General features: G+C 40.9%; 1 long non-coding RNA gene across 1 annotated transcript; it reads right to left on the bottom strand.

Moving 5' to 3' along the window:
• Positions 1-1,654: 1,654 nt before the first annotated feature.
• On the bottom strand, positions 1,655-25,222 carry LOC123594939. Its single transcript, XR_006710953.1, has 2 exons — positions 24,528-25,222; positions 1,655-2,406 (listed from the first exon to the last, which is right to left on the bottom strand). It is a non-coding gene; the product is annotated as an uncharacterized LOC123594939 (long non-coding RNA).
• Positions 25,223-26,055: the final 833 nt, after the last annotated feature.

Genomic DNA, 26,055 nt, shown 5'->3' with positions numbered 1-26,055 from the left:
TATTTGTCTGTTCTTATGCTGATACGGAATCATCTGAATTAGTATCAATTTTAGCAGAAGTATGTCAATATCTATACCCAAAACCCTACTTTGTTTTGGGTCAGTTGCAGATTAGTTCTATATCTAAATGTACATGTACCTATAAACACTTAGAGTATTGCCATGTTCAAATGAAGCAAACAAACTATTTTATTTCTCTCAAATATTCATCTGAATTACATAAGGAAAGTAGGCTATGAAATTCTAAATGTATAAACTTTTGTTTTTGTTTTTTTACATTGTCCCCTTGAATTGTGGTATAAACCATATAGGATTCGTTTAACTCCCATACTCTCTGGTGCAATCACAAAACTGGAATCCAGTCCCTGTTAATTGGTAAGTCTTGAAGTAATTTCCATGTGTGAAAATATCATGGATTTTACTGAGTCACATTGCTGAAGACTGCATAGGAAAGGAGATAGCTCCAGAGCTAAGGTAGTTTTCCCATTAACAGAATGTTATGTTCTGTGGTGGGGTACTGTCAGAAATTTCTACAGGAACGAAGTTGAGAAATGTAGCTAATTTCATATCATGAAAACCCAAACCACATCTCTAATCTCTGTCATAATTTTGGGAGAAGTACAAACAACATGATTCTGCTTTTAATTCCCTACAGCAGGCATGGGAGTATTGTTCATATTAAACATAGAAGGAGCACCTGGGAGTGAAGAACGTATCATGGAGTGCCTAAGCCAGTGGTAACTGAACAACATGCAGATGCTTACACTCCAGGCAGGATATTCTGCTTCCCATTGCTACCCAGATGGAGAAGTTGGTCCATCCAATGGCATGGTTGCTCCTCACGCCATCCTGACTATGGTATCCCAAAGAGTAATGCAAATGTTTCAAAACCTCTTTCCTACACCTCTACTCTAAATCTACATATGTAGTGTCCCTTGACAAAATATGAGCCAGGCAATACTGAATAAAATATCTGACTTTGAATGATAAGCTTATTTATATACACAGGTATTTGGTGCTGACAATTGAGGCAACACATTAGAAATTCTTTTCATAGGGAGGATTAATACTCAATTTTAAAGAAGCATAAAATATTTACCTATACTTACTTCTTGGTAAGTATGTTCTACCAAAGCAATTCAGTGTGAAGCCCACAAGCTCTATTCACACATCCCTTTACAACACATTCTTTTAATTCAAAACTTTAGATGTGGATCTCATCTTATCATTAACTTCAGAATTCCAAAACACACATGCATTTCATCAGACACAGTGCTTTTTCTTGTGGCCAACCCATAAAACAGAACAAAAGCACTTTGCAACCAGCCAGACATTCACACTACATGGGTCCTTTATACTTTAATGACAATATATAAGAGAAAAAAAGATCCCAGGAGGGAAAAAGCAAGTTGCATCATGAAAACGAAATAATGGCAAATTAAAAGCCATTGTTTAACCATCTTCCCAGCCTCAGAGTAGTTTGCTCCCAGCATGCCCCAGAATCACCCTAAAATCACTGAAACATTGTTTCTTTCTAATATGATTTTTTGCCAGACATTGGATCTTGCTTCTCCTAGTGACCATCCCTAATTGTTTGCTTCCCAAAAAGTTCCACCCAAGGACTTGGATAAAAATCAATATTCACACATCTGAATTAATTCTGATCTCATCACATGAGGATGAGTTTCGGTTTATTTCAATTATTGTTTTCAGGGCCTCTGAAGAACTGTTTGATTTTCTTCTCCCTCTCTTGATGGCTCTTCTTTCTTTTCTACTCCTGTGGAAGCTTTTCTGATGGACAGCGGGACTCTGTGGTATCAGAGTTGATGTTCAAGTGGCTAAAGCCTTCTACTAGCATTTTCCAAGAGGATGCATTTTGCCCTTTAGAGTTCCCGGAAATAGCTTCCCTTTGAATGAGGCAATAATGGCATTTACACTTATTCTGATCTCTATCATGTGAGAAATAGATCTTTCCTTCCCTTTCAACCCGATAAGGTGCCATGTGATAGTAACTTTTCTGTCTCATGTTCTCCATGAATGTCTTTTTCCTCTGAGGGAACTCTGACTTCTCCCACTGCCTCTCATGTTGGCTCATCTCATCTCTGTATTGCTGTTGGATCGTTTCCTCTGGTAGAGGGGTGAGGTAGTTGCTATTAAAACTGAGGCTAACGTTAATACGATCCAGGTTTTGCACTTTGGAGAAAGATGATTGGGAAGTTGATGTAAGTTTCTGGGACATTTCTTTTGGTGGAATCAGCAATGAATCAGAATTAAAAGGTGGGGTAACTTTACGTGGAGGATCCATGGACGAATAGTCTCAGCTCAAAGCTACCTTTGACTCTCAGGGCTGGACAGGAAATTGAAGCTCAAGGTTCTCAGTTTGCTTGAAATTAATAAGAAAAAAGACTTCAGCCAAAAGTTGTCAAGCTGAAAAAAGTGGTGGAAGGAGAAGAAAGAACAGGGAGGGTCATAAAAAATTAGTTTTTATTTTTTAATGTAGAGAAATATCCTTATTTTCTAATGGGAATGAAACCAATAATAATGAAGCATATTAATGATTAAACATAGAGTGAAAGACATATTACAGTGACATTCTTTAGCCAGACTCTACTTTTCTCCTGTAAACATGGGAGACAAAAATCCACTAGTTTGGTAATTATTATCCTGTTTTGGAGAGTTTTGTATTATTAGTCATAATGAGCAAACCCAGCATCCAGGTCTTAGTCTTTTTACTTTATACCATTTTCTAATAAATGGAACCAAGGCTCCTAAGAGAAACTGTTGGTTCTAGAAGACTAAGGAAACAAATGTCAAATATAATATGGCATCCTTAAAAGTCTGAGGAACTGTTAAAGACAGATGCCTATACAAATAATCCATCAGTACTGACCTAAGAATTTAGAGAATGTTCTTCCAATCAGTGATATTATAAAAAAAGTAATTAACTCAGTAAATATTCAGTAAAGCTCACTATGTTTCATGCAGTATCTTGAGTCAGCATCCCACATGCTATGTTTCAGCCAAATTTGATCCTCTTTCTATTCATCACATGGCCTGTGCTCTAATTTCCACAACCTCATACTTGCTCTTGTGCACAACCTCATACATCCTTTGTCAGGAATGATTTCCTCCATCTTAATCTGGCTGATTGCTAGTTACCTTCACTCTCAGGAGGCTTTCTCTGACCCTCTGGAATTAGGTCATTTCCTGCTAAGTGCAGACAAGTCCATACAATTATCTTCTAATAGAAAACACTTATCACAGTTTCTTGTCAGTGCTTGTTTTATTGAATGTCTGCCAACAGACTAGTTGGCTCCTTGAGGTCAGAGATCATGCTGTCTTTCCCTCTCTTCAATCCTAGATCCTAACATAATCTGGGATGATGTTTTATATATCTAGTGTCATAGTTAAATATCAGATGTTAGGAGGGAGAAATAATCAAATGTAAAACCATACATCAAATCCTGTTCATCCAACAAAGATTAAATGTTAAATAGAAGAGTGTAGCTAATAAATTTAATTTTTAATAGATGAAATATGATAGACATTCCTTGTAAAACTACAAATATATCAACATTTTATTCAAGTTCAAAATGAGATGATTGGAAATGCAGTCTGAGAGCTCTGCTTTGGGGGGAAAGGCTTCCTTACTCAGAATACCACACACATGGTAAGGGTCAGACCTTTGTTTTCCATCAAATGCTGATGTGTCCGGATATGGTGCCTGGACCTGTGACAACAATTTCTGTACCACAAGGGGATCTGGACTTAGGAGAAGCCCATCCAGTGAGAACAGAAACTCAGAAATATGGAGTTTGTTACTTTATGGCATCATTGACTTATGAAGTTAATCATGTATATAACTACTCTGCAGTGGACTTTTGTTTCTCTGACATAATTTCTTATCACAAGTTAAACTAATTTAATTATGTTTTCTTCTATGTCAAGAGTGAATCTTAACTAAGTTATTCTAGTTCTCTCTAGTGGTTCATTTCTGGTGGCTGTTTGTCACCAGGGAGACAAAGTTAAGTCCTCTGTTGACTGCTGGCAACCCTCCCAGTGACTTTGACAAACTTCATCCATGACCTTTGGATTCCCCAACAGGTTCCTTAAACCCACCCAAGGTGTGCCAGTTTCTACAATGTTCATTTAAAGGTGGGGACCTGAATGATGGTACAATAGGCCACAGAATAAACTATGGGTGTTAGATCCATACTTTTTTTTTTTAAATTTTTTTTCAACGTTTATTTATTTATTTTGGGACAGAGAGAGACAGAGCATGAACGGGGGAGGGGCAGAGAGAGAGGGAGACACAGAATCCGAAACAGGCTCCAGGCTCTGAGCCGTCAGCCCAGAGCCTGATGCGGGGCTCGAACTCACGGACCGCGAGATCGTGACCTGGCTGAAGTCAGACGCTTAACCGACTGCGCCACCCAGGCGCCCCTAGATCCATACTTTTACAATATATTATTTTACCTCTACTTAAACAACTCACCCAAGGATGAAATAAAGTGAGTGTTTTAGATAGGTAAACTAAGAGAAAAGCATACAAGTGGCACCAACCCCATTGACTTCTGCACATTGGTAGTGCACTGGTAAACTGGTTCTGGTAGGGGGAGGGGAGAATGCACCAGACTGTAACATATGTTGGCTAATTTCTGTCATGTAAACACTCCTGCCTTTACTGATTTCAAGCTGCTGACAATCTAACAACTGGTTTGTAAAATCCCTAGATGTTTTTCTACCGGCCCTTATGAATTGGAATGATCTTACTCCTGCAATCACTGAGTGCTGTGAAACTAAAGGAGATTGTCAGGAGTCCTGGCATTTTTCTCCTCCTCACTCATGTGTGACTTTCCCAAGCCTGGCATTAATGGCATCTTTTAGACCATAACTAGGCTGTTTGCAACCTCATATGTTTCCTTCTGGGGAGAGCAGGAGGAGAAGGAGTGGGTTTCAGAGCCTCATCCTCACAGGTGAATGGAACCTCAGGTGCTATGTTTAAGTCTTTGACCAGGACCCAAACTTGCCTATGCCTGTCACACCTCCTGACCCTCAATTATGTACCAGAAACTGAGGCACCCACAGATACAGCAGCTTGCTTAAGGTCACAGACACAGTTAGTAAGTGATGGGGCTGGAATTCTGCTTCAGATATGCTTTTCCTCAAAGCCAGAGTCAGTGGAGACACATCTGTGCTGTGAGGTGTTTCCTAGGGGGACAGGCACAATAAATCCAAATGTTTTACTGAGTGGTTGTGGAAACCACGACAAAGTCACGTTTGATTCAAGACATGCTCCCTGAAGTCTGAAGTGCAGGAAAGCTTCAGTTACAAGGGAGACATAATTATCCATAGAACAAGATTATTGTATAAACTCTGAGACCTGCTTTACTTCCTTTTTAATCTCATCCCTTGAAAAATACTACTAAGCAATAATGGCATCAGGACTCTAGGGAAGATGGCCGCGTAGGAGGACACTGGGCTCACCGCGCGTCCTGCTGATCACTTAGATTCCACCTACACCTGCCTAAATAACCCAGAAAACCGCCAGAGGATTAGCAGAACGGAGTCGCCGGAGCCAAGCGCAGACGAGAGGCCCACGGAAGAGGGTAGGAAGGGCGGCGAGGCGGTACACGCTCCACGGACTGGCGGGAGGGAGCCGGGGCGGAGGGGCGGCTCGCCGGCCAAGCAGAGCTCCCGAGTCTGGCTGGCAAAAGCGGAGGGGCCTGACGGACTGTGTTCCGACAGCAAGCGCGACTTAGCCTCTGGGAGGTCATAAGTTAACAGCTCTGCTCCGAAAGCAGGAAGGCTGGAGGACAAAGGGAGGGAGAGCTGCTGAGCCCCCGGACGACAGAGCTCAGTTTGGTGGGGAACAAAGGCGCTCGCCAGCGCCATCCCCCCGCCCATCCCCCAGCCAAAATCCCAAAGAGAACCAGTTCCTGCCAGGGAACTTCCTCGCTCCACGCAAACACCCAACTCTGTGCTTCTGCGGAGGAGCCAAACCTCCGGCAGCGGATCTGACTCCCTCCCGCTGCCACAGGGCCCCTCCCGAAGTGGATCACCTAAGGAGAAGCGAGCTAAGCCTGCCCCTCCTGCCCCAGTGCACATTGCCTACCCACCCCAGCTAATACGCCAGAACCCCAGAATCACAAGCCTGGCAGTGTGCAAGTAGCCCAGATGGGCCACGCCACCTCACAGTGAATCCCGCCCCTAGGAGAGGGGAAGAGAAGGCACACACCAGTCTGACTGTGGCCCCAGCGGTGGGCCGGGGGCAGACATCAGGTCTGACTGCGACTCCACCCACCAACTCCAGTTATACACCACAGCACAGGGGAAGTGCCCTGCAGGTCCTCACCACGCCAGGGACTATCCAAAATGACCAAGCGGAAGAATTCCCCTCAGAAGAATCTCCAGGAAATAACAACAGCTAATGAGCTGATCAAAAAGGATTTAAATAATATAACAGAAAGTGAATTTAGAATAATAGTCATAAAATTAATCGCCGGGCTTGAAAACAGTATAGAGGACAGCAGAGAATCTCTTGCTACAGAGATCAAGGGACTAAGGAACAGTCACGAGGAGCTGAAAAACGCTTTAAACGAAATGCAAAACAAAATGGAAACCACCACGGCTCGGATTGAAGAGGCAGAGGAGAGAATAGGTGAACTAGAAGATAAAGTTATGGAAAAAGAGGAAGCTGAGAAAAAGAGAGATAAAAAAATCCAGGAGTATGAGGGGAAAACTAGAGAACTAAGTGATACACTAAAATGAAATAATATACGCATAATTGGTATCCCAGAGGAGGAAGAGAGAGGGAAAGGTGCTGAAGGGGTACTGGAAGAAATAATAGGAAAAAGGCATTGAAATCCAAGAGGCACAGAGAACTCCCTTCAGACGTAACTTGAATCGATCTTCTGCACGACATATCATAGTGAAACTGGCAAAATACAAGGATAAAGAGAAAATTCTGAAAGCAGCAAGGGGTAAACGTGCCCTCACATATAAAGGGAGACCTATAAGACTCGTGACTGATCTCTCTTTTGAAACTTGGCAGGCCAGAAATGATTGGCACGAGATTTTCAGTGTGCTGGACAGAAAAAATATGCAGCCGAGAATCCTTTATCCAGCAAGTCTGTCATTTAGAATCGAAGGAGAGATAAAGGTCTTCCCAAACAAACAAAAACTGAAGGAATTTGTCACCACTAAACCAGCCCTACAAGAGATCCTAAGGGGGACCCTGTGAGACAAAGTACCAGAGACAACACTACAAGCATAAAACATACAGACATCACAATGACTCTAAACCCATATCTTTCTATAATAACACTGAATGTAAATGGATTAAATGCGCCAACCAAAAGACATAGGGTATCAGAATGGATAAAAAAACAAGACCCATCTATTTGCTGTCTACAAGAGACTCATTGTAGACCTGAGGACACCTTTAGATTGAGAGTGGGGGGATGGAGAACTATTTATCATGCTACTGGAAGCCAAAAGAAAGCTGGAGTAGCCATACTTATATCAGACAAACTAGACTTTAAATTAAAGGCTGTAACAAGAGATGAAGAAGGACATTATATAATAGTTACAGGGTCTATCCATCAGGAAGAGCTAACAATTATAAATGTCTATGCGCTGAATACCGGAGCCCCCAAATATATAAAACAGGTGATCACAAACATAAGCAACCTTATTGATAAGAATGTGGTAATTGCATGGGACTTTAACACCCCACTTACAGAAATGGATAGATCATCTAGACACACGGTCAATAAAGAAACAAGGGCCCTGAATGGTACATTGGATCAGATGGACTTGACAGATATATTTAGAACTCTGCATCCCAAAGCAACAGAATATACTTTCTTCTCGAGTGCACATGGAACATTCTCCAAGATAGATCATACACTGGGTCACAAAACAGCCCTTCATAAGTTTACAACAATTGAAATTATACCATGCATACTTTCAGACCACAATGCTATGAAGCTTGAAATCAACCACAGAAAAAAGTCTGGAAAACCTCCAAAAGCATGGAGGTTAAAGAACACCCTACTAACGAATGAGTGGGTCAACCAGGCAATTAGAGAAGAAATTAAAAAATATATGGAAACAAACGAAAATGAAAATACAACAATCCAAACGCTTTGGGACGCAGCGAAGGCAGTCCTGAGAGGAAAATACATTGCAATCCAGGCCTATCTCAAGAAACAAGAAAAATCCCAAATACAAAATCTAACAGCACACCTAAAGGAAATACAAGCAGAACAGCAAAAGCAGCCCAAAGCCAGCAGAAGAAGAGAAATAATAAAGATCAGAGCAGAAATAAACAATATAGAATCTAAAAAAAACTGTAGAGCAGATCAACGAAACCAAGAGTTGGTTTTTTGGAAAAATAAACAAAATTGACAAACCTCTAGCCAGGCTTCTCAAAAAGAAAAGGGAGATGACCCAACTAGATAAAATCATGAATGAAAATGGAATTATTACAACCAATCCCTCAGAGATACAAACAATTATCAGGGAATACAAGAAACATTATATGCCAACAAATTGGACAACCTGGAAGAAATGGACAAATTCCTAAACACCCACACTCTTCCAAAACTCAATCAGGAGGAAATAGAAAGCTTGAACAGACCCATAACCAGCGAAGAAATTGAATCGGTTATCAAAAATCTTCCAACAAATAAGAGTCCAGGATCAGATGGCTTCCCAGGGGAGTTCTACCAGACGTTTAAAGCAGAGATAATACCTATCCTTCTCAAGCTATTGCAAGAAATAGAAAGGGAAGGAAAACTTCCAGGCTCATTCTATGAAGCCAGTATTACTTTGATCCCTAAACCAGACAGAGACCCAGTAAAAAAAGAGAACTACTGGCCAATATCCCTGATGAATATGGATGCAAAAATTCTCAATAAGATACTAGCAAATCGAATTCAACGGCATATAAAAAGAATTATTCACCATGATCAAGTGGGATTCATTCCTGGGATGCAGGGCTGGTTCAACATTCGCAAATCAATCAACGTGATACATCACATTAACAAAAAAAAAGAGAAGAACCATATGATCCTGTCAATCGATGCAGAAAAGGCCTTTGACAAAATCCAGCACCCTTTCTTAATAAAAACCCTTGAGAAAGTCGGGATAGAAGGAACACACTTAAAGATCATAAAAGCCATTTATGAAAAGCCCACAGCTAACATCATCCTCAACGGGGAAAAACTGAGAGCTTTTTCCCTGAGATCAGGAACACGACAGGGATGCCCACGCTCACCGCTGTTGTTTAATATAGTGCTGGAAGTTCTAGCATCAGCAATCAGACAACAAAAGGAAATCAAAGGCATCAAAATCGGCAAAGATGAAATCAAGCTTTCGCTTTTTGCAGATGACATGATATTATACATGGAAAATCCGATAGACTCCACCAAAAGTCTGCTAGAATTGATACATGAATTCAGCAAAGTTGCAGGATACAAAATCAATGTACAGAAATCAGTTGCATTCTTATACACTAACAATGAAGCAACAGAAAGACAAATAAACTGATCCCATTCACAATTGCACCAAGAAGCATAAAATACCTAGGAATAAATCTAACCAAAGATGTAAAGGATCTGTATGCTGAAAACTATAGAAAGCTTATGAAGGTAATTGAAGAAGATTTAAAGAAATGGAAAGACATTCCCTGCTCATGGATTGGAAAAATAAATATTGTCAAAATGTCAATACTACCCAAAGCTATCTACACATTCAATGCAATCCCAATCAAAATTGCACCAGCATTCTTCTCGAAACTAGAACAAGCAATCCTAAAATTCATATGGAACCACAAAAGGCCCCGAATAGCCAAAGGAATTTTGAAGAAGAAGACCAAAGCAGGAGGCATCACAATCCCAGACTTTAGCCTCTACTACAAAGCTGTCATCATCAAGACAGCATGGTATTGGCACAAAAACAGACACATAGACCAATGGAATAGAATAGAAACCCCAGAACTAGACCCACAAACGTATGGCCAACTCATCTTTGACAAAGCAGGAAAGAACATCCAATGGAAAAAACACAGCCTCTTTAACAAATGGTGCTGGGAGAACTGGACAGCAACATGCAGAAGGTTGAAACTAGACCACTTTCTGACACCATTCACAAAAATAAACTCAAAATGGATAAAGGACCTGAATGTGAGACAGGAAACCATCAAAACCTTAGAGGAGAAAGCAGGAAAAGACCTCTCTGACCTCAGCCGTAGCAATCTCTCACTCGACACATCCCCAAAGGCAAGGGAATTAAAAGCAAAAGTGAATTACTGGGACCTTATGAAGATCAAAAGCTTCTGCACAGCAAAGGAAACAACCAACAAAACTAAAAGGCAACCAACGGAATGGGAAAAGATATTTGCAAATGACATATCGGACAAAGGGCTAGTATCCAAAATCTATAAAGAGCTCACCAAACTCCACACCCGAAAAACAAATAACCCAGTGAAGAAATGGGCAGAAAACATGAATAGACACTTCTCTAAAGAAGACATCCGGATGGCCAACAGGCACATGAAAAGATGCTCAACGTCGCTCCTTATCAGGGAAATACAAATCAAAACCACACTCAGGTATCACCTCATGCCAGTCAGAGTGGCCAAAATGAACAAATCAGGAGACTCTAGATGCTGGAGAGGATGTGGAGAAACGGGAACCCTCTTACACTGTTGGTGGGAATGCAAATTGGTGCAGCCGCTCTGGAAAGCAGTGTGGAGGTTCCTCAGAAAATTAAAAATAGACCTACCCTATGACCCAGCAATAGCAATGCTAGGAATTTATCCAAGGGATACAGGAGTACTGATGCATAGGGGCACTTGTACCCCAATGTTCATAGCAGCACTCTCAACAATAGCCAAATTATGGAAAGAGCCTAAATGTCCATCAACTGATGAATGGATAAAGAAATTGTGGTTTATATACACACTGGAATACTATGTGGCAATGAGAAAAAATGAAATATGGCCTTTTGTAGCAACGTGGATGGAACTGGAGAGTGTGATGCTAAGTGAAATAAGCCGTACAGAGAAAGACAGATACCATATGGTTTCACTCTTATGTGGATCCTGAGAAACTTGGCAGGAACCCATGGGGGAGGGGGAGGAAAAAAGAAAAAAAAAAAAAAAGAGGTTAGAGTGTGAGAGAGCCAAAGCATGGGAGACTGTTAAAAACTGAGAACAAACTGAGGGTTGATGGGGGGTGGGAGGGAGGAGAGGGTGGGTGATGGGTATTGAGGAGGGCACCTTTTGGGATGAGCACTGGGTGTTGTATGGAAACCAACTTGACAATAAATTTCATATAATAAAAAAAAAATACTACTAAGCAGAAGTAAGTAAGTAAATATATAACGTTGGAAAGAATGAGACATAACACTTACCTTCATACACTCTTAGTGAGACTGAGAGGCAGGCTAGGGATATGCATCAAGATTTAAATGTAAACTCCATAGGGTCCATACATTTTCTTTTTAAAAATGTCTTCTAATCAAATGATCAGATTGATGTATAAAGCTTTCTGAACAAAGATATTTACCCTAGCTATATTTGAAAAGGTGTAGAACTGGAAAGAACTTAACCTTTATGGATGTATATAGAACTTAAATATACATCCATAAAGGTTTGATTGAATAAAATAGACTAGTTCCATGGACAGGGTAATATGCATTTAAAACTTAAGGTTTCAGGCCACACTCAGTAAATAAGACATAGCCTCTGTAGAGAAAATATTATCATCGCAAAGAAGATATCCCTCTTCTGGATCAGAGTATCTTACTTTTGCATTAGTCCAGAACCTGGGAGGAGCTGATGTTAAAACAGAATTCAATGTGCAAAAAATTTATTAGGGGAAACATCTGTGAGAGAAAGCATGAATTCAGGGGAAGCTAGGAGAGCCTTTAGAACCTTATTCTGGTCTGAAATCTAGTGAAGAACAGAGAAGGAATAAAGGTTGGGTAAAAGCATCTTTGACTACATAGCAGTTTTTTTTTTAATGTTTATTTATTTATTTTTGAGAGAAAGGGAGAAAAAGGGAGAGAGAGCGCGAGAGAGAGCTCACAAGTGGGGGAGTGGCAGAGAGAGAATCTGAAGCAGGCTCCAGGCTCTGAGCTGTCAGCACAGAGCCCAACAGGGGGCTTGAACTCACAAACTGTAAGATCATGACTGGAGCCAAAGTCAGACGCTTAACCAACCCAGGTGTCCTGACACATCAGTTCTAAGTAGAGTTTGCAAAGTCACTGGGGCGGGGCGGGGGAGTCCTTGTGTCACAATTGGCTATCTACTTGTATTGCTAGCCAAAATGGTATATTTAACTTTGAACTCCCACTTGTAACAATGAAAAAACAGACCAAATATATAAAACATTTTCTGGCAAATCCTTGTATATCAGGTAATGTGAAGGACAGTGATCCTTGAGAGAGAAGAAACAAAAGAGATGTGAACAATGACTGCTTAGAAAAGGTTTTCAGGCTACAGCACATGGGTGGGTAGGGGACCCAGATGGAGCCAGTGGACTTTCTGAGTTGAGACGAGAGAACTGAGTTTCTGAGAAATCAAGGCAACTAGTGTTCAAAAGATACCAGAGAGGAGAAAGCTGCAATGAGAGAAAACCGTAGGGGTCAAAGGGTCTCCCTCATGTATTAAGCACATGTATGTGATGCCAGGGAAAGTACCATCTGAAAGGATTAGAAGGAACAGTGCCTAGTGCTTGGAGTAGGTGGTAATTGTGCCTGTTAAATCAGTAAGACTGGAAAACCTAGTGATACATGGGTAACTGGATTAGTACTCAGAAGAGTCTTTTGTCAGTAGTGGGGAGTAAGCATCCCCAGACCTGGTGCTGCTCTAGTTCCACCAAATAGTATTAAAACATAAGTAAATAGATGAATGAATGAACAAATAAATAAGTGAATACACAAAAAATATTGGAGAAGTTGAGGGATAAACATTATTTTCATACACTGCTGGTGTGACTGGAGGGTAGGTTAGGAATATATGTCAAGATTTAAATGTAAAATCTATAGGATCATAAGAGGGTTCCCGTCAACACTTGGGTGTGAGGTAATTTCTGAGGACAGAGAAAGAATCATGTGCTAGGATTAGAGAAGACAATATTTAGTACTTGCACAGAAATTAGAAAAGTACCTGTTGCCAACAGCCAGGCTGGAAAACCTCAGGATTTATGGGATGTTAGGTAGAGTACTCAGAAGGATCATTTCTTGGTCATGGAGAATAATTAGCCATCTACTGCTCCATCTACAGCTCCAGTTATACTAAATCCTAAATGGAAGACCCAAAGAATCAAAGTGTTTCCAAGTAATTTAATTGCATAGTAGAAAAAGCACAAGAATAATTTTAGCATCACAGTAATATCCATCATTCGATAAGGTAGCATCCATTATCATACATTCAATCAAAACTTAGCAGGCATGCAAATAAGCGGGAAAATTCAACTCATAATGGGATGATAAATGAATCAATTGAGAATAGCCCAGACTGACACAAGTTAAAAATAGCAGATAAGGACAGTAAAACAGTTATTATAACTATATTCCATATGTTTAAAAAGTTAAGAGCACTGAGTAATATATAGAATACCTGAATCACTATATTCTACACATGAAACTAATATAATACAGTATCCTCACTATACTGGAATGAAAATTTTAAAAATTAAATTGGAAAAAGTCAAGATATGTAAAATACCAAAAAAAAAAAAAAACCCCACAAATGAACTATAGATGAAAAGTACAATGTGAAAGATAAAAAAATACACTGGGTGTGATTAAAGGCACATTAGATATTGCAGAAAAAGTACTGAACTTTATTTTATTTTATTTTTTTTACAATAACTAAAACTATTTTATTTTATTTTTTTTTAATATATGAAATTTATTGTCAAATTGGTTTCCATACAACACCCAGTGCTCATCCCAAAAGGTGCCCTCCTCAATACCCATCACCCACCCTCTCCTCCCTCCCACCCCCATCAACCCTCAGTTTGTTCTCAGTTTTTAACAGTCTCTTATGCTTTGGCTCTCTCCCACTCTAACCTTTTTTTTTTTTTTTCCTTCCTCTCCCCCATGGGTTTCTGTCAGGTTTCTCAGGATCCACATAAGAGTGAAACCATATGGTATCTGTCTTTCTCTGTATGGCTTATTTCACTTAGCATCACACTCTCCAGTTCCATCCACGTTGCTACAAAAGGCCATATTTCATTTTTTCTCATTGCCACGTAGTATTCCATTGTGTATATAAACCACAATTTCTTTATCCATTCATCCGTTGATGGACATTTAGGCTCTTTCCATAATTTGGCTATTGTTGAGAGTGCTGCTATGAACATTGGGGTACAAGTGCCCCTATGCATCAGTACTCCTGTATCCCTTGGATACATTCCTAGCAGTGCTATTGCTGGGTCATAGGGTAGGTCTATTTTTAATTTTCTGAGGAACCTCCACACTGCTTTCCAGAGCGGCTGCACCAATTTGCATTCCCACCAACAGTGCAAGAGGGTTCCCGTTTCTCCACATCCTCTCCAGCATCTAGAGTCTCCTGATTTGTTCATTTTGGCCACTCTGACTGGCGTGAGGTGATATCTGAGTGTGGTTTTGATTTGTATTTCCCTGATGAGGAGCGACGTTGAGCATCTTTTCATGTGCCTGTTGGCCATCCGGATGTCTTCTTTAGAGAAGTGTCTATTCATGTTTTCTGCCCATTTCTTCACTGGGTTATTTGTTTTTCGGGTGTGGAGTTTGGTGAGCTCTTTATAGATTTTGGATACTAGCCCTTTGTCCGATATGTCATTTGCAAATATCTTTTCCCATTCCGTTGGTTGCCTTTTAGTTTTGTTGGTTGTTTCCTTTGCTGTGCAGAAGCTTTTGATCTTCATAAGGTCCCAGTAATTCACTTTTGCTTTTAATTCCCTTGCCTTTGGGGATGTGTCGAGTGGGAGATTGCTACGGCTAAAGTCAGAGAGGTCTTTTCCTGCTGTCTCCTCTAAGGTTTTGATGGTTTCCTGTCTCACATTCAGGTCCTTTATCCATTTTGAGTTTATGTTTGTGAATGGTGTAAGAAAGTGCTGTAGTTTCATTCTTCTGCATGTTGCTGCCCAGTTCTCCCAGCACCATTTGTTAAAGAGACTGTCTTTCTTCCATTGGATGTTCTTTCCTGCTTTGTCAAAGATGAGTTGGCCATACGTTTGTGGGTCTAGTTCTGGGGTTTCTATTCTATTCCATTGGTCTATGTGTCTGTTTTTGTGCCAATACCATGCTGTCTTGATGATGACAGCTTTGTAGTAGAGGCTAAAGTCTGGGATTGTGATGCCTCCTGCTTTGGTCTTCTTCTTCAAAATTCCTTTGGCTATTCGGGGCCTTTTGTGGTTCCATATGAATTTTAGGATTGCTTGTTCTAGTTTCGAGAAGAATGCTGGTGCAATTTTGATTGGGATTGCATTGAATGTGTAGATAGCTTTGGGTAGTATTGACATTTTGACAATATTTATTTTTCCAATCCATGAGCAGGGAATGTCTTTCCATTTCTTTAAATCTTCTTCAATTACCTTCATAAGCTTTCTATAGTTTTCAGCATACAGATCCTTTACATCTTTGGTTAGATTTATTCCTAGGTATTTTATGCTTCTTGGTGCAATTGTGAATGGGATCAGTTTCTTTATTTGTCTTTCTGTTGCTTCATTGTTAGTGTATAAGAATGCGACTGATTTCTGTACATTGATTTTGTATCCTGCAACTTTGCTGAATTCATGTATCAGTTCTAGCAGACTTTTGGTGGAGTCTATCGGATTTTCCATGTATAATATCATGTCATCTGCAAAAAGCGAAAGCTTGACTTCATCTTTGCCGATTTTGATGCCTTTGATTTCCTTTTGTTGTCTGATTGCTGATGCTAGAACTTTCAGCACGATGTTAAACAACAGCGGTGAGCGTGGGCATCCCTGTCGTGTTCCTGATCTCAGGGAAAAAGCTCTCAGTTTTTCCCCGTTGAGGATGATGTTAGCTGTGGGCTTTTCATAAATGGCTTTTATGATCTTTAAGTGTGTTCCTTCTATCCCGACCGTCTCAAGGGTTTTTATTAAGAAAGGGTGCTGGATTTTGTCAAAGGCCTTTTCTGCATCGATTGACAGGATCATATGGTTCTTCTCTTTTTTTTTTTTGTTAATGTGATGTATCACGTTGATTGATTTGCGAATGTTGAACCAGCCCTGCATCCCAGGAATGAATCCCACTTGATCATGGTGAATAATTCTTTTTATATGCCGTTGAATTCGATTTGCTAGTATCTTATTGAGAATTTTTGCATCCATATTCATCAGGGATATTGGCCTGTAGTTCTCTTTTTTTGCTGGGTCTCTGTCTGGTTTAGGAAGCAAAGTAATAGTGGCTTCATAGAATGAGTCTGGAAGTTTTCCTTCCCTTTCTATTTTTTGGAATAGCTTGAGAAGGATAGGTATTATCTCTGCTTTAAACGTCTGGTAGAACTCCCCTGGGAAGCCATCTGATCCTGGACTCTTATTTGTTGGAAGATTTTTGATAACCGATTCAATTTCTTCGCTGGTTATGGGTCTGTTCAAGCTTTCTATTTCCTCCTGATTGAGTTTTGGAAGAGTGTAGGTGTTTAGGAATTTGTCCATTTCTTCCAGGTTGTCCAATTTGTTGGCATATAATGTTTCTTGTATTCCCTGATAATTGTTTGTATCTCTGAGGGATTGGTTGTAATAATTCCATTTTCATTCATGATTTTATCTAGTTGGGTCATCTCCCTTTTCTTTTTGAGAAGCCTGGCTAGAGGTTTGTCAATTTTGTTTATTTTTCCAAAAAACCAACTCTTGGTTTCATTGATCTGCTCTACAGTTTTTTTTAGATTCTATATTGTTTATTTCTGCTCTGATCTTTATTATTTCTCTTCTTCTGCTGGCTTTAGGCTGCTTTTGCTGTTCTGCTTGTATTTCCTTTAGGTGTGCTGTTAGATTTTGTATTTGGGATTTTTCTTGTTTCTTGAGATAGGCCTGGATTGCAATGTATTTTCCTCTCAGGACTGCCTTCGCTGCGTCCCAAAGCGTTTGGATTGTTGTATTTTCATTTTCGTTTGTTTCCATATATTTTTTAATTTCTTCTCTAATTGCCTGGTTGACCCATTCATTCGTTAGTAGGGTGTTCTTTAACCTCCACGCTTTTGGAGGTTTTCCAGACTTTTTTCTGTGGTTGATTTCAAGCTTCATAGCATTGTGGTCTGAAAGTATGCATGGTATAATTTCAATTGTTGTAAACTTATGAAGGGCTGTTTTGTGACCCAGTGTATGATCTATCTTGGAGAATGTTCCATGTGCACTCGAGAAGAAAGTATATTCTGTTGCTTTGGGATGCAGAGTTCTAAATATATCTGTCGAGTCCATCTGATCCAATGTATCATTCAGGGCCCTTGTTTCTTTATTGACCATGTGTCTAGATGATCTATCCATTTCTGTAAGTGGGGTGTTAAAGTCCCATGCAATTACCACATTCTTATCAATAAGGTTGCTTATGTTTGTGATCACCTGTTTTATATATTTGGGGGCTCCGGTATTCAGCGCATAGACATTTATAATTGTTAGCTCTTCCTGATGGATAGACCCTGTAACTATTATATAATGTCCTTCTTCATCTCTTGTTACAGCCTTTAATTTAAAGTCTAGTTTGTCTGATATAAGTATGGCTACTCCAGCTTTCTTTTGGTTTCCAGTAGCATGATAAATAGTTCTCCATCCCCTCACTCTCAATCTAAAGGTGTCCTCAGGTCTACAATGAGTCTCTTGTAGACAGCAAATAGATGGGTCTTGTTTTTTTATCCATTCTGATGCCCTATGTCTTTTGGTTGGCGCATTTAATCCATTTACATTCAGTGTTATTATAGAAAGATACGGGTTTAGAGTCATTGTGATGTCTGTATGTTTTATGCTTGTAGTGATATCTCTGGTACTTTGTCTCACAGGGTCCCCCTTAGGATCTCTTGTAGGGCTGGTTTACTGGTGACAAATTCCTTCAGTTTTTGTTTGTTTGGGAAGACCTTTATCTCTCCTTCGATTCTAAATGACAGACTTGCTGGATAAAGGATTCTCGGCTGCATATTTTTTCTGTCCAGCACACTGAAAATCTCGTGCCAATCATTTCTGGCCTGCCAAGTTTCAAAAGAGAGATCAGTCACGAGTCTTATAGGTCTCCCTTTATATGTGAGGGCACGTTTACCCCTTGCTGCTTTCAGAATTTTCTCTTTATCCTTGTATTTTGCCAGTTTCACTATGATATGTCGTGCAGAAGATCGATTCAAGTTACGTCTGAAGGGAGTTCTCTGTGCCTCTTGGATTTCAATGCCTTTTTCCTATTATTTCTTCCAGTACCCCTTCAGCACCTTTCCCTCTCTCTTCCTCCTCTGGGATACCAATTATGCGTATATTATTTCATTTTAGTGTATCACTTAGTTCTCTAGTTTTCCCCTCATACTCCTGGATTTTTTTATCTCTCTTTTTCTCAGCTTCCTCTTTTTCCATAACTTTATCTTCTAGTTCACCTATTCTCTCCTCTGCCTCTTCAATCCGAGCCGTGGTGGTTTCCATTTTGTTTTGCATTTCGTTTAAAGCGTTTTTCAGCTCCTCGTGACTGTTCCTTAGTCCCTTGATCTCTGTAGCAAGAGATTCTCTGCTGTCCTCTATACTGTTTTCAAGCCCGGCGATTAATTTTATGACTATTATTCTAAATTCACTTTCTGTTATATTATTTAAATCCTTTTTGATCAGCTCATTAGCTGTTGTTATTTCCTGGAGATTCTTCTGAGGGGAATTCTTCCGCTTGGTCATTTTGGATAGTCCCTGGCGTGGTGAGGACCTGCAGGGCACTTCCCCTGTGCTGTGGTGTATAACTGGAGTTGGTGGGCGGGGCCGCAGTCCGACCCGATGTCTGCCCCCAGCCCACCGCTGGGGCCACAGTCAGACTGGTGTGTGCCTTCTCTTCCCCTCTCCTAGGGGCGGGATTCACTGTGGGGTGGTGTGGCCCGTCTGGGCTACTTGCACACTGCCATGCTTGTGATGCTGGGGTTCTGGTGTATAATTGGGGTGGGTAGGCAAGGTGCACGGGGGCAGGAGGGGCAGGCTTAGCTCGCTTTTCCTTAGGTGATCCACTTCAGGAGGGGCCCTATGGCAGCGGGAGGGAGTCAGATCCGCTGCCGGAGGTTTGGCTCCTCCGCAGAAGCACAGAGTTGGGTGTTTGCGTGGAGCGAGCAAGTTCCCTGGCAGGAACTGGTTCCCTGTGGGATTTTGGCTGGGGGATGGGCGGGGGAGATGGAGATGGCGCTGGCGAGCGCCTTTGTTCCCCACCAAACTGAGCTCTGTCGTCCGGGGGCTCAGCAGCTCTCCCTCCCTTTGTCCTCCAGCCTTCACGTTTTCTGAGCAAGAGCTGTTAACTTATGACCTCCCAGACGCTAAGTCGCGCTTGCTGTTGGAACACAGTCCGTCAGGCCCCTCCGCTTTTGCCAGCCAGACTCGGGGGCTCTGCTTGGCCGGCGAGCTACCCCTCCGCCCCGGCTCCCTCCCGCCAGTCCGTGGAGCGCGCACCGCCTCGCCGCCCTTCCTACCCTCTTCCGTGGGCCTCTCGTCTGCGCTTGGCTCCAGAGACTCCGATCTGCTAATCCTCTGGCGGTTTTCTGGGTTATTTAGGCAGGTGTAGGTGGAATCTAAGTGATCAGCAGGACGCCCGGTGAGCCCAGCGTCCTCCTACGCCGCCATCTTCCTCCCTCTCCCTAAAACTCTGTGTACTTTAGGCGATCTGCAAACACCTTGGAAGGCTCACTTGAACAATTGTGGCCACAATCCAAAGATAGAATTTCCCCGGTAATTGGCAGCAGAGGACCATGAGCCTTTGAAATTCAGCCAGGAATCATATCCCAGGTGCCATCTTGAGGACCTTTTCGCTGTTTGGCCAGAGACATCTTTCAGAATTTAAGTGCGAGACCAAATGTTTATTCTGCTGCGTCACTGGGCTCCTGGCTAAGGTAAAGAATCCTTCATACAACCTAAGAGACCGGTGCACCCTGGTCCTTGCCTCCCTCCCTGCTGTCTGTGCTCCACACAAGGCGCAGTGCTTTCTTTGAGCTCTTGCAATTAGCCATGCAACCTCCTCCAGTACTGAACTTTAAAGATAGCAATATAAGTTATCCAAAATTAAATGAAGAGGAAAAAGAAATGTTTTTATAAATCACAGAGCATCAGTGAGCTGTGGGAGAACTTCCAGCAGCTCTCATATTTGTGTAATTGGAGTCCCTGGAGGAGTGGATCAAGAGGTGGGGACAGATACAACATTTGAAGAAATAATGCCCCCAGTTTTTCCATATTGATGAAAACTATAATCCCAGAAATGGAAGAAACTCAATAAAGCACAAGCACAAGTAACATGAAGGAAACTATACTAAGGCACATGATAATCAAATTGCTCAAAACCAGTGATAAAGAGAAAATCTTAAAGCAACCAGAAAGGTAAGAAATGTTAATTACCCAGAGGGATTTTTCCTGAGAAACAACCCAAGTAATGACAACGTAAGCAACATTTGCTAAAGCAAAAAGAAAACCTCTGAGCCTAGAATTCTATAAGCAGTGAAAATATTTTTCAAAAATAATGACAAAATAATGTCTTAAATAACATCTTTTTCACATACACAGAATCTAAGAGGATTAATCAACAGCAGACCTCCCCTTATAACAAATGTTCAAGCAAGTCATTCAGGCAGAATGAAAACAGCACCAAATGGGAACATAGATTTCTGAAAAGCAATGGAAAGTACCTGAAATAGTAACTGCATGAGTAGAGGTATAAGATTTTCTTCTTACTATTTAAACTCTTTGAAAGATATTTGACTCTTCATGAAAAAAATAATGTAATGTAGGGATTTAAACATATGTAAAAGTAGGGGCACCTGGGTGGCTGAGTCGGTTAAGCATCTGACTTTGGCTCAGGTCATGATCTCATGGTTCATGGGTTTGAGACCCGTGTCGGGTTCTGTGCTGACAGCTCAGAGCCTGGAGCCTGCTTTGGATTCTGTGTCTCCCTCTCTCTCTGCCCCTCCCCTGCTCGTGTTCTGTCTCTATCTCTCTCAAAAATAAATAAACATTGGGGCGCCTGGATGGCGCAGTCGGTTAAGCGTCCGACTTCAGCCAGGTCACGATCTCGCGGTCCGTGAGTTCAAGCCCCGCGTCGGGCTCTGGGCTGATGGCTCAGAGCCTGGAGCCTGTTTCCGATTCTGTGTCTCCCTCTCTCTCTGACCCTCCCCGTTCATGCTCTGTCTCTCTCTGTCCCAAAAATAAATAAATGTTGAAAAAAAATTAAAAAAAAAACATTAAAATTGTTTTAAACATGTGTAAAAGTAAAATGTATGGAGAAAAACCCACAAAGGTTGGGAGGAGGGAAATGAAATATTAATGTAATGTTCTCATTAAGTTAAATAAAAATAGCTTTATTTAAAAGTATACTGTGACAAAATAAAAGTACATTTTAAGCTCAAGATCAAACCCTCAAATAGCAACCAAAGTTATTGCTAATAAGCCAACAAAAGATAAAATAGAACCAGAAAATATTACCAAAAAGGCAGAAAAAGGCAGAAAAGGAATAAAGTGCATATGGAACAGAAACAAAATCTGCCTCCCAGGAATAGTCTTATCTTATTATCACTGCCACACTCAGTCATGGACTGAGAGCAGCCTGTGGGAAATGTGGTCTAATAAAAATGTGGAGATGGATTTCAGAATGCAACAGCTGGTGGCCTAAGACAATTACCTTCCCTACAGGCAGAGTTATGAGATGTACTTCCTAATGGCAGTCACGCTAATGCCTCTGTCTGGATAACTCTTTCCCTCATCCTGATTAACTTCTATCCCTTCAGTTCTGAGGTTCAGGGCACTTCTTCAGGCAAGCACATCTGACTTCTCTAAAAGGCAAATGCTGACAAAGTCCCCTTTATTCTCTCTAACTTAGGTTAAGTACTTACAAATTTGTTGTAACTGCTCATACAATTATGTATCTCTCCCAAGCCCACTAGAGTGTGACTTCAGAGTTGTAACAGCAGTGCCCAGCTCAGTGTTCTTGGGATTCATAGAATACACACTCCCTCTTCAGGAGTGTGTAGGGTTCTTCTCAATGCCTGCAGCATTGTTCCTCTACATACCCTTGTTCTCTGATCCCTCACCGTCTTCAAGTATCTGCTTAATGTCACCTTCTCAACAAGACTGGCCATGAACACACCATTTAAAACTGCATACCCACCAATCAGCACTCCCATTCCTCCTTTCTTTCACTACTTTTCTAACAGCACATTACCTTTGACTGCATTTCATCGTTTGTTGATTTATTTATATTGCTTATCATTGTCTCTCCCACTAGAATATAAACTCAACAAGGGCAGGCATTTTAGATTGCTTAGTTCACTGGTGCATCCCCTGCTCCAACAACACTGCCTGGCACATAGATTATTCTTAATCAATATTTGTGGCTGAAATGAATTAAGTGCCCAATGCTAAGTAGGTGTTCAGCAAATGGTAGGCTTTATTAACGCTGCTTTCCTGGTTGAGTGATACTGGACAGGAGGTAGTCAGAGAACAGTGCAAATTGCTAAACACAGAGGGAGGAAATTGCTTGGATGTGGTCACCACCATCCACCTAGTGCTACCCAGAGCACAGTCCTGACAGGTGTTTTGGACTAAGTGGGTGCCTCTCACTTCCCCAGAGTACAGGCTGTCCTTATTAGTCAGCCACCCACACCCAGCATGGAGAGGGACGCTGAGGCAGAAAGCAGGAGCTGGATTGTTTGGTAGTTTCCTCTATGACATCACGTCAAACCTCACATTTACATTTGAAGTGCTTAAAATTCCTAGTCATACCATGTTCAACAGTCAATATCAACAACGGATATGTTGCCATGAGAAAGAGAAATGTTTTCACTGCAACCTGATGTGTTTGTTCTGTTAAAGAACAATTAGGAGTACTAAGAATGATTATTATTGACAATCACCAAGTGTCGAACACATAAAACTATAATAAGATTTATTAGGCTTATTTAACTGAGGAGGAACAGACTTAGCAAAGGAACATAACTAGACTAAGGTTAATAGAGTCAATAAGAGGCAATGCACTGATTACCAGATCAACTCGTGAGCTTTCTCTCACACATTTCCAATATTCACGTTTTTAGGAAAACTGTATTATAGATAAACTTCAAAGGATGGGGTTGGGTTCACAGGCAGATATGAATACTTAGCTAGTTTTTTTATTCAACAAACAGAGGTTAAAGCTGCTTGAGAATTCACAGAGCTTCACTGGATAGAATACGATGGAAGCTCAAAAACACTGAATAAAAAATAGTCTAATTTTGGCTCATATGAAGGTAATTAGATAGAATTTTCACATAATTGATATACACAACCTAAGACACAGCATATGAATCTTTAATTTTCTACCAAATAGTATACATTCTATCCTATAAAATAATAAAGGTAGAATATTCAGAGAGTCATATAACTCCAAACACACAGAAAAGAAAATAGATCACGGGCAAACACTAACATTTTTACATATCTCTATCCAACCATTTTGTTTCTATGTGTAGGTATGGATATATGTATATATACTTTACAACATTAAAATGTACTTTATATACATTTTTTGGCCCAGCATGTTTTGTTAAATTGTTTTATTTTTTTTTAAGTTTTAAATGTTTATTTATTATCAAGAGAGAAAGAGAGACACGGTGTGCGAGTGGGGGAGGGGCAGAGAGAGAGGGAGACAGAATCTTAGTCAGACTCCAGGCTCCGAGCTGTCAGCACAGAGCCCGAGGTGAGGCTTGAACTCACAAACTGCGAGATCATGACCTGAGCCATAGTCAGATGCCTAACCAACTGAGCCACCCAGGCGCCCCTAAATTGTTTTATTGTTAAATTGATTTATTTTCTTTTAAAATTCAATAACGTTAAAAGCAAATATTGGGGCGCCTGGGTGGCTCAGTCGGTTAAGCGTCCGACTTCGGCTCAGGTCATGATCTCGCGGTCCGTGAGTTTGAGCCCCGCGTCGGGCTCTGTGCTGACAGCTCAGAGATTGGAGCCTGTTTCGGATTCTGTGTCTCCCTCTCTCTCTGACCCTCCCCCGTTCATGCTCTGTCTCTCCCTGTCTCAAAAATAAATAAACGTTAAAAAAAAATTAAAAAAAGCAAATATCGAACAGTGGACATGTAGAAAAGGAGAACAATATGGGGAAAATCTGAGATAGTACAAATCTCATATTAAAATCGATGTGAAATAAACAGAGTCACTGGTTGATTGAAAAGACATGATTTTTGTGTATCAATATTATATGCCCACAAAAGCAAGAGAATCACTTGGGAAATATCTTAAAATGAAATACTGAGAAAATCCAAAATGAAATTCGTAGTGTGTCATAGAAGGAAATAATAAAACTTTACTTACCACTCAAAATAGAATTTAAGTGAATGAAGAGAACTTCAAGATAGCTTGGTGGTGAGGATGGTAGTTAGCTGAGCTGGGGATGAAGGGTGATAGTCACCCTGGTCCTCCACCCTTATGAATCCTCTAGGACACAGTGACATCATGGATCTACCTCACAATTACAAGGCTGTGTTGCTATGGCACACTAGGGGTGCCATTTTTGGGACCACATCCTATTACCTCTCTTCCATCCTAATGCCTCCACTTTTACTTTAGTTTACTTCTTTACTTTACTTTACTTTACTTTACTTTACTTTACTTTTGGGGGAGGGTGGAATAAAAATATCATAGTACATAACAAGGAGTTATGGTATATTCCAACCCCAAATACTATTGACAGAGACTGGACATGTGTCTGGATCAGATGACCCATAAATTATTAATATGTTCACCCTTTAGTGCTTCTGAGGGAATAAGATTTTGGGGACACGGGGATATTTGTCTATTTTGTGTACTGCTGTAACCCAAACATCTAGAACTTTTTTTGGCACATTGTAGGCACTTAATAAATCTTCCTAGATTGAACAGATTGGTCTGGCTCCCCCATGAAACTATAAGGACCTCCAGGGCAAGGACCCTGATCTTTGGAAACCAATTCTCCAGGACACTGCTAAACTCCTGCTAGGTATCACTGAATATTGACTCAATCAAGCAAATAAATTCCCAAACACAGTCAATAAGTGTTTGAATTTTTACTTTAGAGTTATTATTTTCTCTGTAGTGCACCTGAACTGTGACTTAATAATTTTCTTTAAATAAAAAGCACCAGTTAGTTAAAAAAAAAAAAAAAAAAACAAGTACGCAACTAATTAAATATAGGAAAAAGAAAATAAAACTATGAAATTTTTACAAATAAGGTTCAGATTGGGTAGTAAAAATGCTATAATTCCCTAAATTTCATAGAGACAGAGTAGAGTGGTTGTTTCAGGGGCTGGGAGAAAGATGAACAAGGAGTTAATTGATAAAGAGTTTCAGTTTTGCAAATGAAAAGGGTTCTGAAGATTGAGTGGGTGACAATATGAATGTACCTAAACTTCCCCTAGAAGTTGAGGGACCAGATGACAGAAGCTTGTGGCAGGAATGATTTAAGAAGAGATTTGGGAAGAAGTCTGGAGAAGATGGCGGCATAGGTGGACACAGGGCTCACCTCATCCTGCTGACCCGCTTAGATTCCACCCACATCTGCCTAAATAACCCAGAAAACTGCCAGAAGACTAGCAGAATGGACTCTCTGGAGCCAAGTGTAGACAAAAGGCCCACGGAAGAGGGTAGGAAGGGCAGAAAGACGGTAGGTGCTATGTGGACTGGCGGGAGGGAGCTGAGGCGGTGGAGGGGCAGCCCGCCCTGCAAAGCAGAGCCCCTGAAGTGTGGCTCACAAAAGCAGAGGGGCCGGATGGAGTGAGTTCTGACAGCCAATGGGACTTAACATCTGGAAGGTTAAAAGTCAACAGCTCTGCTCTCAGAGAGCAGGTAGGCCAAGAGGACACCG

Source organism: Leopardus geoffroyi, chromosome X (assembly GCF_018350155.1).
Source record: "Leopardus geoffroyi isolate Oge1 chromosome X, O.geoffroyi_Oge1_pat1.0, whole genome shotgun sequence".
Taxonomy (NCBI): Eukaryota; Metazoa; Chordata; class Mammalia; order Carnivora; family Felidae; genus Leopardus; species Leopardus geoffroyi.
The sequence above is the reverse complement of the archived record's forward strand: the minus strand, read 5'-3'. Positions and strand labels throughout refer to the sequence as shown.